The sequence below is a fragment of the Passer montanus genome, unplaced genomic scaffold, assembly GCF_014805655.1.
Source record: "Passer montanus isolate IOZ18808 unplaced genomic scaffold, ASM1480565v1 scaffold1, whole genome shotgun sequence".
Classification (NCBI taxonomy): domain Eukaryota; kingdom Metazoa; phylum Chordata; class Aves; order Passeriformes; family Passeridae; genus Passer; species Passer montanus.
Window position 1 is genome coordinate 4,569,736 of NW_024356504.1, and position 16,243 is coordinate 4,585,978.

Here is a 16,243-nt window from a genome sequence, read left to right on the forward strand (position 1 = left end):
ACCTAAGGCTCGTTGTTGAAAGGGAATGGTTTTTGTCCTTGCTCCTTAGTTTCAGCTATCTGAATAAACTTCCATTGTGAAACATATTTAGGAAAAAAATATTGAATCAACAAATACAAATATATACTCCAGTATAGCGTACCTGAAAAATTAGTTTATGATGTTCACATTACATGTTATTACAGAAACCACAACATCTGTCAAACTATTGGTGAAATTATATCTGCTGAAGCATTTATGTTTCCTTCCCAGTGGTTATGTGCTGAAGTAGCTCAGTGGGTGGTGCCTTTGCTTTTAATTTTCAGTTTTGGGAATTTAGATGCTTCTGTATGCAGAAGCACTGACTCTCTGTTGCCATGCTTGTTCCTTTATGTGTGTATTCAGTGGCCTGGGGTCTTTCAGATGGGGTGGGGTTAGTGTATTGCAGTCTTTAAAAGCTCATTTACCATATGATGATACGTAAAATCAGACATATTACAACACTTCAGTATATAATATAAATATAAATCAACATAAAACCTATGAAATTTGTCGGTCTCAAGTAAGTTTTGTGTAACTGACAAGTGTTTCCAGGTAAGGAAAATCAGTTGTGTCCCAGAACTCACATGCAATGAACTAGATATTGTGGAATAGGTAAAAGCTCTCCTGTTTAGCTGGAGGAATACAAGAATAAGCATTTCTGGATTTAATAATAACAACCTTTAAAATAAGTTAAGATATATATTTGCGAGCAGTGTATGTCTGTAATTATTCACTCAAATACTTGTTTGAATTCCTAATGGTACTGAGTTTTATGAGTTACTCTGCTGTTCATTTTGTCAATGTCTTTGAATGGCTGATTTCAACATTAAAAGAGATGGTGAGCAAATGCTTTTATATAGTCCTGACAATTCTGATCATTTTAGCACCTAACTATCCTAGGTTTATCATATTGCTGTGATTTTTTTCAAGCTGATGTTCTGATTTAATAAAATGCTTCATTGTTTGTTGTGTTGCTGTTAGGTTTTTTTGGGAGGCTTTTTTGGTTTGTTTTTTTTTTTAAATTTTTTTTTCAGCTTCTGATTTTTATGAAATGACGAGTCTGCATGTATAGAAGGGTTACTTCTCCTTGTACAGTGTGCTGGTCATACATAAAGAACTGTGCTGTGACATAGCTGCCTTTCATCGATTAAGGAGTGTCTATGAATGTTTTGGTTTTCTCTCCTGCTCAGTGGTGTGGACTTGGCTCAAGAGGAGCAGGAGAGACTTGGAGTTCTGAGCTTCAGTGTGGTGAACAAGTGGACAGGAAGAACCAGGGAAAGCTGCTATAGCTTCGAATGTGCAGCGTGCCCTAGTGCCCGAGCCTTTGGTTTCCATGAAGGAGGTAATGACTGTGTCCGAAATGACTCCACGTGACTCACAAGTCACTTAATTCACTTTCAGTTTGTGATAGGCATTTGTCACCTGCTTATGTAAGGACCCTGCCTCAGTGTAACTAAGCAGGGCCCTTTGTGCACACACTGGTACCTTTTCACACCTATTTGATCTAGAAACCCAGAGAACAGACTGAAGTTCATTCTAGTCTAAGGTTGTCTTTTGTAGTCTTTAAAAAACCCCTGGCTCAGTGACAATATTGTTGTTTTGTCTATTTCTGCCTTCTACTGTTTGTTTTTAAGCAGCTCTATAAAGTCATGCCAGGAACTATACATAATAATTATGAAACCTTTCCTTTTGCTGGAATTAACACATTACATTTGTACCTAAGGATTTTGAGAGTTTTTCTCACTATGCTCCATTTTTTCTTTTCATCCCTCTTTTTTCTGCCAACTGGCTGATAGTGTCTTTGTGGAACTGTGTAACCTGATTTTATTTTCCCCTGGGGAACCTGGGGAGAGTGTACCTTTTTGTCTTCTATGAAATGCTTTCTAAATGAGTTTATTAAGCCTTCTTCATTATCTCAAACCTCTCACACTCCTCAGTAGTCATGTCTAGCTTTTAGAGCAGCATTCAAACCTGTATCTTGTTTGGTGTTTGTTTTAATATTTCGTTTCATAAAATATTTCATCTTATTTATCCTGTTTTTGTAAAGGGGAGAAAAGGAAAAAATCTAAAATATTGGCTTTTAAATTAGTACTATTTAAAATAAAGGAAACCAGTAGAATTATGGAAAAAGTTGGTATTACCATCAAGAAGAAATAGGAACGAAGTGGGCAAATAGATTTTTCCCATGTATTAGGAGATAAAGCCAGGTCAGTAAGTTGGTATTAGATATGAATATTTTAATTAATTATCTGATTAATATAGTGCATATGTAAAATTACTTTGTAATTTAAATTTAGAAGGCCAGTTGTAAAGGATGCCATCAAATACCATTATACAAAATATATAAAATGTTTAATTAAGCAGTAAAGCAATATAAACCATCTGCTTCTGTTGAAATAGTCAAGATGTTAGAAAGCCATTTCTTTTAATTTAAAACATCTATGTATTTTTGATTGCTTTAAAATTAGCATTCAGCTTTCATAAGGACTTGCTTATTTTTTCCCTGCAGTGAAATATGCAATAACTGTTAATGAAGAGGACTTTGAACAGAAATTCTGTTCATTTAGCACATTTTGAACCTTATTTTAAAATACCAATTTTTGTCAGTGAAGTTTCTTCTTCTTGCTAGTGGTTTAAAGACCAAAAGCTGCAGTTTGATGCCTTCTGTACATTGCATGGTGGGTAATTTATGAGAAACTCAGTTTTATTTTATTCCATTCATCAGCTGGGCCTTTTCCTGCAAACTATTTCATTGATGCTCAGCAGCTGAAAGTGTCATGAGGTACAGCTCTTTTGGGCCAGAGTGCTGCAGACTTGTCTTGCAAGCTGCTGAAGAGTCAACATGAACTCAGAATCACATAACTTGTGTCTCCTGGCAGGAGGAGGGGTGTGAGCAGAAGGGATATGTCTCTTCAGTCATTCCCAGTGGCAAAATTCCTGGGGAATCCTTGCACAAATGAAAGCCACCTGCCAAATCCCAACTAAAACCTAAACATTCAAAGGAGCACACAAGGAATTCCCTATCCTTGTTAGCAGGTTTTCAAAATCTGTAAATGGAGCATGGTGAATTGAACAGGCAAAGCTGTATTTGTCTGGAACTTCCAGGTTTATTTGGAGATTCTGATGCAGTTGGAAAGCTGTTTGCAGGGTGGTTTGTGCCAGTTTTGAAAAGATGAGGAGATAAAGTGAGGTATAGCTGTGGGGGCAGAAGTTTCCTGTAACGTATTCTTCACAGTCTAGGGGTTTCTTTACAGACCTTGAACACAAAAATATGCTTTCTGTCTGACATGGTCTGCCAGTTGTTGGTTTTTGAATTCCTGGCTATGGTGTTATGAAGTATTTTTTCCTTTGTACGTTGTCCAGGGCCTTGCATCTCACTTTGTTTCGTAATAGCTTCACAGAAATCTTTATTAGGCTTTTGATGCACAGCTTTATATATACAGACAATGTTATAAGAACATAGAGCTGTAACATGTGTGTTTTTGTAAATCAAAATAAGACAAATATGCTGTGAGATCCAATATTTTGCAGGATTTTCAGACATCTAAGGTGAAGAGATGTTTAGAGATGACCTCAATGTAGTCAGCTAAAAGGGTAAAAATGTTGAAAGATTTGATTCCAACACCCTTGTCTTCCCTTCCTTTGTAATGGCAAAAGAGTTTTTCCTAATTCAGTAGTAATTTAAGGATGGGGTGACTAATTTGTATGCAAGGCATCCATAAACTTGACTGGGTTTTAAAAAGCTCCACATCTGCAGTGAGACCTCACATAGAGGGGCACGCACACTGCAGCAGTGTAGCAGCTGGTGGAGCCATCTGAGTATCCTTGAAGAAGTTTTTATTAAAGAGAACAGAAATAAACCCCAAGATTACAGCTCTTCAAAAAGTCTAAATCAAAGCAGAAACCTTGAAAAATGATGATAGATGTGTCACATTGGGAAAGAGTGGCAGTCATCTGTCAATGTACCAAAAAAAAGGTAAAGAAATGGAAGATGTTCTTAATATTCACAGTATTTAGTCAATATTTTACAAGATGGGCTTTCTGCTTCTCTTTTATCATTTAAACTTCACTTTGGGGATTTCAGAGTTTTAGCAGCCTGCTCTAATTCTGCTGACTTACTGCTGCTTTGTGTGCTGCACTGGCCCCTTTTTGGCAATTCTGAGCTGTCTGGCACTGTTTGGAAACAAAACAAAGCATTCCTATTGCACTACAGAGATTTCCCATCTCCACAAACTGCACACCACGGCTATGGCCCATGAAGAGCAAGTCAAATTATTGACTTTAAGCTGATGATATGAGTCAGGATAAAAGGAGACAAGTCTTTGTCTCCTGCTTCCTTCCTTCACTGCAAAGCTTTCTTGTTCCTTAATGTTTGGTCTGCTGGTGTGTGTGCCTGTGTGGCTGGATGACTTGCTCCAGGCTGAGACCCAGATTTTCTGCTCCCAGTTGATGAGTTTATACCTGGGTGCTGTGCTCTTTTTGGAGTGCAGTTATTCCTGTAGACTCCTTAGTCCAAATCTAGCTACTTGGACTAGGAAAAGTCCTGTTCACAGGAAGCAGAGACAAGTTAAAAAGGTGAAAAGTTAGTGATTAGACAAATTTGGTTGGAGGGAGGAACATTTTGAGGCTAGGAGATAAGAAGTCATGCTTGTTGAAGGCAGTGAAAGGGACTGCTTGGTTATACTGGTTTAGTTATTTAAAGATTAGTACCTTTCTGTATTAATGCTTCAGCTGTGATCTTTTAGTCTCACTGATGAACACGTATTCACAGAAATAGCCTTGGACATCATGGGCATTATTCTTGTAAAGTGGGTGACTTTTCAGAGCAAGCTGTGTGGTGTTATTTGCACAGAGTGCCCTCCCTTGGTTGGTGTACAAGGCTGTCAGAATTGCATTCTATTTGTCTTTGTGCTTCAGTATTTCCTCATGGCTGTTGCATTTCTTCTAACCTGAACCATAACATGCAGCATGTAGTGGAAACCATACACCCACAATTTATCTCTGTGTGTTCTCATACACACTATGGCAGCTTGTCTGCAGACTGGAAACACAACTGTTCCCCACATAGGTCATTCTTTTGGTTTTATTTAATATTTTACTATTGAAGAATTAATCGGGTGTTTGACTGTTGTTGTCTGGGGAGCTGATGCTGTTCCTTCCACACTGTGAGCAGGTAGAGGTTTATTCATTGTGGATGTGTTCTAGAATAAAACACCAAATTGCATCAATCACTTGGGTTCTGTGTTAACATGACCTCTTCAACCTATATTGTAGCTGTCTTAGCATACAATGGGGGTTTTGCATTAGGTATTATGCTTAATTTGGTTCTGAAGGTTGCATTGTGAGGAAAAGCCTTCATTTCCACTGGTATGTCATATATATTGCATATACATCTGACTGCACAGGCTGCTGCAGTTTAAGCCTTTGACATAGTACAGAGAATTTAAAACTGATTTATTTACATTGCTACTCTATTTACATTGTATTTATTGCTCCTGATGAAAAGAAATGTTTGAACTCCCAATGGATAAACCTAATACATTATTTAAATTTTTTTGTGATTCACATTCAGGTATCTTTAATGAGCCTGAGGAATGATTGCCAACTAAACTTGCTTCATTAATTTAAAACTAATGTTAATAGTATTATTTTTATCTGTGTTCCTTTAAAATTGTTCCCACTGCTCTTGTTACATTCATGATCCATAAATAGATTCTTAATTCGTGCTTTGAATCATCATATAGTTATAATTTATATGCTGAAGTGATAATAAAGCAAAGATTTCTAAGGAACAGTAGCTTTTAAAGTATCTATCAATTTAGTCAGCACTTGAGACATTTTCCATAAACATATGTGCTAAAGTCAAAACCTCACTGTTTTAAATGCCCAGTCTGGTTGCTGGGCTGGATCCTAAGCTGCTTTCCTTGTGGTGTGAACTGGTGTAATTTTATTAACTCCCTGGGAACTATCACAGTGTCCTCTTCACAACCCTGGACATCTTGTGTTATTTCAACTTCTTTACTAAGTGATGTCTGACTTTAAAAAAATGCTTATGTTTGATTTTGACTCTGCTCTTGATTTATGTTTAATGTGGAAAGTTGTTGTAAAATATGTTTATAAGCAAATTAAAAGGTGATTAGTAGCACTATTATGAATGAAATACTATTCAAAGCAAGAGGAAACTGTTCAGCACACATGGTCTCAGTTCTATGAGCACTTTGCATTCATGTGCATTTGAAAAAAACCAAAACAAACAATCCAAACCATGATTACACTGAGGGGTTTATACTTCAAAATACAAACATGTGTGTGAATGTTGGCAGAACTTAAGTCTGTGCAGTCAAGGTCATAAATTTAAATGCTACAGAAATGCCATAATGTATTCACTTGATGCAAGAATCAGAATATGGTTGAAGCCAGTTACTATGATTCATTTTTGTTGTGTAAACTATCATTCATACATTGCAAATCAACATGCTTCAATCCTGATTGTCTTTGATATTTATTGTGGATATGTAAGCAGTTTTAAACTGCTTGGCATTTGTTCAAAAATTCCAGATTTACTAAGAGCTTTGTACTGCTCTTTAGAGTAAACAACTTTACTCTCAGCATTCAAGCAGTGCTGTTGTTTAAGCTGGCTGTGCTGGGAGATGGCAGGTGTGGGCATGCCCTTGAGAAGCACTGTCCTGCCCTGGGACCATGGCAGAGCTGAGATGTGGGCAAATCCTGGGGTGGTTGGAGGACAGCAGTGCCAGTTTGTGTGGTCTTGCAGTGGCATCTGGGTCCCACATAGGCTCAGCTCCCACCTGGATTTGCTTCTGTGTTCCAGGTGGGGCTGCCAGTGGTAAAGTCAGGGATGTGGCAGTGCAGGTGCTTGTCTGAACTGGCTGTAGCACAGAGGAGCTGGGCTCACACAATTGCACTGACCACAGCAGCACAGTAGGGTTATGAAGAGCACTGGATCAGAAAGGACCAGGCTTAGTTGAAAGGGATGTTTTTCCACTATTATCCCCTATGAAGAAAAAAAACCATGGAACTCATCTCAGCTAGGATGCAGAAATTTAGTGTTCAGATCCCTCTGCTTTTACTCCAATGCACCTTACAAAGCAAAGCTCCCAGAAGAGCTGCCTTGGTTTAGTTTAAGAATATTGGATTTGGCTCAGCCCCAGGCAAAACAGTCTGCTGGACTAGCTGCAGTAAGAGCTTGGAGCTGGAGAGGTAACCTGCTGGAGGTAGGATAGTGGGTTGGCTCTTGTGGCTGCTGATTTCCTAGGGAGCTCAATAGATTAGTATCATAGAACTGTTTAGGTTGGAACAGACATCCAAGATCGTGGAGACCAACAGCAAATTTTTTCATACTATCCAGTCTAAATCTTCCATGGCATAACTTAGGGCTATTTCTTTTGGTCCTCTCACTTGTTATTTGTTACTCTCTACAGCCTCTTCTCAGGTAGTTGGAGAGTGATAAGGTCATCCCTGAGCCTTCTTTTGCCAGGCTGAACAACTCCAATTCCCTCAGTCACTCCATAGAAGACTTCTGCTCTGCATCTTTCACCACCCTCATTGCCCTTCTCCAGACACACAATTTATTGTGAAATTCTTATATGCCTTGTCAAAACTGCTGCTTTTATTATATGGAAGAAGAGGTGCTAAACATTTACATGGAGTTGCACATGGTATTGTGTCAGGGACAGTATCCTGAGATTCACAAGATGGGTTCCCTTTTCTTAGGGAGGGAAACTATGCTAATCTTTCCTGGTTCAGACTACTGGCCCATCCATGCTGCTTCAGCTTGGCTTCTCTGGTGTATTTGGTGGGGAAAAAAATGACTTGGGCTTCTGAGGGGAAGACAAGGTTGTGTCTTCCATTAGTATGACTTTTAATACAACTTTCACTAATTGATAACAAAAGTTGTCCATCCACCCACACACTTTTATGCCCTGTTTTACTTACTGTGGAGCATTTAATAATCTACTTGCATGTTCTTGTACTTGTATCGGTGGGGAAAACATCTACTGACCTGGATCAAGCAAGATCAAACTCCAGCTTGCTGTGAGTTCCACTTGAATTACTGAAACAACTTTAAGGTGTTCATGGGGAAAGAGATATTTTTTACGTATATGTAAGGTATTCATTTAGGTGTTAAAAAGAGTCTCTTTTTTTAATATACAGATAGCGGATCCACTTCTAAGCTTAGTTTTGGATTTTTAAAAGATCTCAAAATGGATTTAATGTAATGTTTTCCTTTCTTTACACTTCAGTGTGAAGTTGCATGTGTAATTACATAATATTTGGATCTCATGATATTTACATGGAACAGTAAAATTTACTACACCGATTTAAGAATTTGTTATGTGCAAATACATAAATCTGTTTAACTGGCAATACGATTTTTGTTTTTCACTAACAGTGAACTTTTTTTGGAAGGTGACTTAAGTAGGACGTTGGCACACACAAATGACCTATGCAATCTTTTATAATTCCAAGTTTGTGTCAGAGATAAGACACTAGAGGGAGCCCATATCACAGTTGTCTGCACTGAGAGAAATGGCTTTACGTAGATAAAACTATTTCTGCTAATGACTAATTTAAAGAGAAACTTCTTATGGCTTTGCGACACAAAAAAAATATATCACAGTACTATAGCACACTTAGTTGAAAGCATTTTTGGAAGTCCTTCAATTCATAAAGTCAGTTCTCCCTTACCACTATCTGCATTTTTTGAGTGCTGTGGAAAGAGTACAATAGAGAAATCTGTTCTGGTGCTTACGTAATAGAAAACAATTTATGGCTGTTCCCTTTTAAAGGACTCTCAAGTCTCTGTGAGTGCAGTAACACAGAGGGAAGGCTTGAGTACGTGTGTTGAGGCATTCTACTTGTTCAGGCTGCGTGGAGACATGAGATTTTTGAGATCTGCTAGAAGATGAGGTTTTACCTTTGTTTGTGAATGCCTGTATGTTGCATGCAACTTCCTGCCACGTGTCAGTGAGCATGAGAAAGGTGGCTCCTGCAGCAGTAAGCAGCAACGTGTGCCAGCCACTGGGCCACGGACCTCGGGTCATGTTACAGCAGCCAGGGGTCATGGCTGTAGTAATTATTTAACTGCAGTCTTTAACCTTTAGATTGCAGTTTTCCCCTCACTAAATAGAGAGGCTTTAGAATTTAGCAAGGTTTTTGTCCAAAACAGTTTGCTTAAGGCTGCACCTGCAATGCAGGATGTCACGTCCATCCTGTGCCTGTGCTTCCTGCCCATGATACTTTCAGGTGGTAGTGCCCACCCAGCCTCCTCCTGTTACACAGTCAAAATAACACTCAAATCCACAAGATGGGAAGTATTCCCAGTTTCAGTCTGGATGCAATTGGGCGCACTCGAAGTGAGAGTGCAAGTCTGGATGAGATTTAAAAACAGTCTTTAATTTTAACTGCCCAGCCTTATGTTCACTGTACTGAATACTTCAGTTCAAGGAACTGGAAGATGTAATGTTTTCAAAATTTCTATACATAAAGGATAGTTGAGAACATGTTGTTTTGATAAAAATACTAAAATGCAGTTTTTATTAATTCTGAGACAACTTCCACATTTCATGTAGCAATTCGCAAGGGATTCAATACTGAAGACCTTCAATATCCTGATTGCAGTTTGTTTAGTCTCTTATTTTAAAAAGTTGGACCTAAATCCATTAAAATCTGTTTACAAAGACAATATTCAGTATTAACTGCTTTTTACTTCCATTCAGATCCCTTTGTCATGCTTCTAACAGCAAGCATTTTTTTCAACACTGCATTAGCAAATGATTATGTAAGTGTGTGCTGCAACTTATTCACTGGGTAGGTAGTATCAACATTGTATTTACAATTCAAATAAGAGTAGAGATGTATGTAATTTATCAGGACACCCTCTCTCCATCCATCTGTTAAGTGTGCTCTTAGAATCCTCTAACAGAAAACACTAACCCAAACATGTCTCCTCAGCATAGATACTGTTTGTCACTATGCACTACACTTGTGATTTGTTCTGCACTGGTTTTCCCGGGCTACTGTGGTTTTGTCCTTCTAATCACAAGGAATGTTTTTTAGAGCTTTGCTAAGATTAGTAGAAAATTACCCCTAATAGTTATAAATCTCAGTTGCTTGTGCAATTTTTTTAAAATTAGCAGCTCTTATGGATGTTTGTGTGTGTGTTTTAATATATCAAAATATATTAATGGAAAAATTGTATACATGTAGTGCAAAGCTGCTATTAATATTGTTTTCATGGTTTGAAGAGTAGTCAGTGCTTTTTCTAAAGCTCTCTGTCCATAGCACAGAATGACCAGAACAGTAACAATTACAGAACTGGTAATTTTACTGGTCTTTGTGGTTCTTAGTATGGATCTACAGAAAGGTTTTAAATATCTACCAGCTGATTTTCGCAACACCTCTCAAGCAAAAGGGTATTTCTATTTCCATTTTGAAACTGTCAAGTATGATATTCACATCAGTACTGAAGTAACAAGCAGCTTTATGTACACCTTTTAGGAAAAGAAAAGGCAAAAACTTCCTTGCCTTCTGAAATGGAATGTGAAGTCTAGGTGCTTGTCTTACCAGCACTCCTGTTTTCTTGAAAGTCTGTGACATCAGCACTTTCTTACCCATTGGAATAAAAACAAGCTGAGTGAGTTTAAACAGTAGGAATGTACTTCTTCTGATGCAACTTTTCTTTCTTATTAGAACAGGCTAGGGTACATTAACATGTGGCAAATAGGCAGCAGATTTGGGAGGTAATTCCCATTTCAGAAGTACAATGATAAGCAGCTGGAGACAGAAGGACTCATTAAAGTCTTTAGCTAACACAGTGACCTCAGCAGCTTTTTAGGAAAAGAAAAGGCAAAAACTTCCTTGCCTTCTGAAATGGAATATGAAGTCTAGGTGCTTGTCTTACCAGCACTCCTGTTTTCTTGAAAGTCTGTGACATCAGCACTTTCTTACCCATTGGAATAAAAACAAGCTGAGTTAGTTTAAACAGTAGGAATGTAGTTCTTCTGATGCAACTTTTCTTTCTTATTAGAACAGGCTAGGGTACATTAACATATGGCAAATAGGCAGCAGATTTGGGAGGTAATTCCCATTTCAGAAGTACAATGATAAGCAGCTGGAGACAGAAGGACTCATTAAAGTCTTTAGCTAACACAGTGACCTCAAGAAGAGAAAATAGTCCCAGGTTTGTAGGCTACTTGCAGCTTAACACACTGTCATGTTAGGAAATCTTTACTTTTTTTCCATTACCAAAATAATGTGTGTTTGCCCCACAAAGGCATGTGAATCCCAGTTGGATTTTGTCAGTTCCCTGCCCTCTCAATGTTTACTTACCCACTGTCTTGGGGAGTTTGGCTCTAAAAGGCACCTCCTGTTCAAGTAGCCATTTTTGTTGGGTGTGGAGCATGACAAACTCAAATTGGGAAAGTCTCTCAGTGAAGACTGGCTGTGGAAGTAATGTTCTAAGTGTTTTTCAGACAACAGTTGAACTGGCTGGGATTGATGTATTAAACAGTGTTCAGGTGTTGGTGAAAGGCTGTACTTGCCAGATCTCAGAAATTCAACTTGAGAATCTGGGAAAATACCAAGTTGTGGATGTCAGAATTTTCCCAGTATCTGGAGATGAAGATTTCTGCACAGGGCAGAATTAACAACCCAAAAATAGTGAGGCACTGAGGTTAAATAGCTGTGAAAATCTTCTGAAAGCATAATTTGTAGGAACAAAGCTATTTACTTGTTTGAATGATTGACAATTCAATCACTAGTAATTCACAAGTTTCCATTAGACTGAAGGAAGAATATGCTAGTCCTGCATCACAGTGATGCATTTAGAAAATAATTCTAGCTTTCTATAATTGTTTACATGAATAACAAGGTTGAAAGAAAATAACTGAAAATTAATTGGAGTCTCTGTTCCAGCCATGTATGCAAATTTATTTTAAGATAAACTTTTTGAAGTGCCCTTAAAACAGAAAATTCTTACATTTTTGTGTTAAAGATGATTGCTAACCTGCAGAAGTAAACCATGGCAGGGTTTTTCCACTTACCACAAAGGGGTGATGGTGGTGTGTGTCAAGTCCCAAACACTTGCCTACTTGTTCCATGTACTTTCCAGTCCATCATGTAAAGAAGAAAACTCATTATTATGGAATTTCTTTTGAATTTGTGATTACTCTGAGAAATATTTTGTTTGCAATCTCTCTTTTCTATGTGAAATATGGGAAAGGGTGGAGCTGCAACAGCAATAAGAGATCTCTTGGTAGAACCTTATGTTATTATAACTAGTTGTCTTGACCTGAAGATCTGTAAAGAGAAATAATACACCAATGGACATCTGTACTTAAGGATCACTACAGAAACATATTTGATGGAAATAGATGTCCTGTGCCTTTACTGCCTTGTAGTAATTGGAAAGTTTATGTGGGCTTGAGTTTATTTGGCTGGACTTTGATGAAGGATTTTGTGTGGATTTTTTTGTTTTTATTTTTTTGTTTTTCTTTTTTTTTTTAATACTGCTACGAGTAAGCACAACTTCTCAAGAATGGGCTATATTTAGAGAAGAGCAATGTGCTGGCCAGAATGCCTGAGATATTGGATAAACAGATGATGATGAGCTTTTGTCCAGTTTCTGTCTTGTTCTGGATGATTCACAAACTAGAGACAAGATTTAGTGAAGGATTTTGTTTAATCCAAGTGATGGGAACACATGTTTCCACAATAAAATGTCCAGGACTGCGTTTCAGAGGCAGTGTGAATATAGCTTGATGTTTTCACTGTATGTCTATAATAAAAGATTAAATTAATAATAATATGAATAAATGTTTATTTTAAACATTTTTCTACTCTATTATCCATTTTGGGGCAATATTGTTTAGTTGCTGATGCCAGTATAATTGTGAAGATATGTGATCAAGTAAATATTATACTTGAGAGGTAAACAAAATAAATTTCAATGAAATACAGTTCATTTAGAGTTGTTTCATATTTTGTGAGGAATTAGGAAGCTAATACTTGTGATTTAGATCTGATTAACACATTTGGTCCATCCTAAGAAGTCTATAAAGTAATTATACACTTTCCTTTTTTGTTAATTCCTTAACAATATGTGGCCTTCATTATCTTCGGGCAGATGCTTTCTGGAGACTGTTATATTTTACTGAACAATAATTTATTTCCTGCTGTATAAAACCAAAATTCTATAGTCTAAGCTGAATGAAAAAGAGTGTAATCATCAAGACTAAAGTTGCCTTAAGCCAGAGGGATGAATCTCTAGTAGAGAGATGACAAAGAAGGGGTGAACATGGAGTTGGGAACTTACAGGAATAAGTTTTAGAGGATGTCCTCTGTGATTCTAACAAACTTGGAGTGTAAAGGTGACTGGCAGGAGCCTTGTCTTGTCCACTGCTGTTTTTGCTGGTTTGTACCATATTAGCTGATGAACCAGAGTTTGCTTTCTCTTCTCTACCTTCTCCAGCTGCAGTATATGTATTTGACCCCTTTGTCTGAAACAATAAGGGTTTAGTGTGGAAGAAGAGATGATGTACTTAATTAGAAAATATGAAGTGATTGTTTTGTTCCTATAATACTACATGTCCTCTATTTCAGACTTGGGATTACTTGCAGTATTTTGAAACTGGACAGTAATTTCTTTGATTGCTAAACCACATTTTGACAAGTTTTTTTTGGTCTAGTTTGTGTGACATGATATATTATTCAGTTCAGAAGTCATCTAGTAGTTTTATGTTTTGAATTCTCTGTTGTTCTACCTTATATTACAGAATCACTAGGTTGGGAGAGACTTTCAAGATCATTGAATCCAAGCCATGCCCTAATATCTCAACTGAATGTGACTGCCCCATCCAGTTTTTTTTAAACACATCCAGGGATGGTGACTTCACCATCCTGTTAAATTATTCAACTTAGGAGTTTCTGTAACTGTTTTGAAAATGAAATTGTTTTGATTATTGAAAACATTTACTTTCCTTTTTAAGAAACAAAGACCCGCTCCTGGTAAATGGTGAACAGCTTTCATTGTCCTAATGACTTTTCATGTCTCAAGTTGTGATGAATACTTGAGTCAATGCTCTTTAAAGGTAATTTCAGAATTCTGTAAGCATGAGCTCCTCTCTATGCATAACAGAAACAGTAAGCTTAGGTAATGTTGTTAGCAAGTACTCTGAATCTCTGGCAACACCAGCATGACTAATGGGCTCAAAAAGACAGTTGATTTTTATTTCTTCATGTGGAATCTTGATTCTACTAGATCAAGTATGCTATTTATAGGATTTGACCAAAATTTCATATATTATAAACCTTAAGTAATGTGTTATATTTTATAGTTGTCAGATCAAGTATGCTATTCATAGGATTTGACCAAAACACTTTCATATATTATAAACCTTAAGTAATGTGTTATATTTTACAGTTGTCACCTTATGTCCCAAGTGCTAATACTGGCAGGTGAATTCCCCACTGCCATATGTAGCAAATATCCTATTGCTACTTATGCAATCAAAGCTTATACATTTTTCCAAATATTTGTTAGCCATATGTATTTTATATAGTCACTTATTTTCTTAAAAATACTCAGGGAACACTGCAAAAACTGGCAGACTGCCTTAAAAAATATATCTTTTTGCCTAGTTTAAACATGAAGTTTTCTAAAGTGAACAATTAATGTTACATGTAAGTCTGATTTTCAGAATTCTTTCAGAATCTTGCATATCCAAAGATGAGTAAGAGCTATGTCTAGCATTTCTCTTGTCATATAATGTCATAGTTTCTCCTTCATATAATTGTAATTCCATAAGATAATTAATAATTTTTGCAAATTAAACTGGTAGAGAGTACTGATGAATTATATTCCAGTGCTGATTACCAGCATGGTCTAAGGTTACTTGATTAAATGTGTTCTGTGCTTGTTTAAAAAGGACAGATAGACTGTGTCACTTGCAGCATGAGCAAATTGCTAGTCAGATCATTGTTCTGTTTTTCAAAAAGCAATCATGAGAGATAAAGCCTGATCTTTTCATGATGTTGCAAGTGCGATTAATGAACAAGAAAAAATGGAGAAAGTGCTTTCTTTAGAGACTACAGCACTGTCTAGCAAGTACAAATAAATGGGATGTATGTAAGTTTAGCCTCAAACTATGGATAATTTAGCCTTGACTCAATCTCTTTGTGTTGCCATTCTAAAAATAGAATTAATCTATTAAAGATGCTGAATGCAAGCAATCTTTATCCTTTTTTTCATCGGTATAATACGTTAGAGAATCAGACTGGATATAAAAAGTAGAATATTTAGTGATACATATGTATACATATCTATGTGTATGCGCATATTTAAACATATATAACTGTACATGTGATAGACAACTGCATACTTGGTGTCCTCTGCTTTTTGTGTAATTGTTGATACTTTCATCCAAAGAAGATCCTGTTTTTTAACGCTAGTGCCACTTGTGTCATTTTGGATAGATAGTTGTTTCTAAGTTTTCCTTGGTGCTAATAGGCCTTGCAATGCCCCATTCTAGTGCCACTTGTTGTGTCATTTTGGATAGATAGTTGTTTCTAAGTTTTCCTTGATGCTAATAGACCTTGCAACGCCCCATACACAGCTGTGACGTGGTGGGTGCAGGTTTGTTTAACAAGAGTAACCACAGTAACAGGTGTGTGTTTCTGTAGATACAGGAATCACAGGCAAGTTAATGTTCACAGAGTGGTGCAGCAGGGAACAGAAGAGGAGTGCTGGAATTAGGAGGCAGGAGGGCTGCATTAGATGTTACATATTACAGGAATCAATATCTGTGTTTAATTTGCCCTTTTTTTTTAAGTGGTGCAATGATAAAGGCTATTTTTTTATTTTAGATTTAAAAAAAATTACCTGTGAAATGCAGCTGTATTTCTATCATGGAGTTATGGGCATTGATATTTACTGTTTCATTCTTAATAGGATAGAATCAGTCTGTTCCACTATAGTAGTTCAATTCTGTACACCATGTACAGTTCGATACTTTCATCCAAAGAAGATCCTGTTTTTTAACTCTAGTGCCACTTGTTGTGTCATTTTGGATAGATAGTTGTTTCTAAGTTTTCCTTGGTGCTAATAGGCCTTGCAATGCCCCATACAGAGCTGTGACGTGGTGGGTGCAGGTTTGTTTAACAAGAGTAACCACAGTAACAGGTGTGTGTTTCTGTAGATACAGGA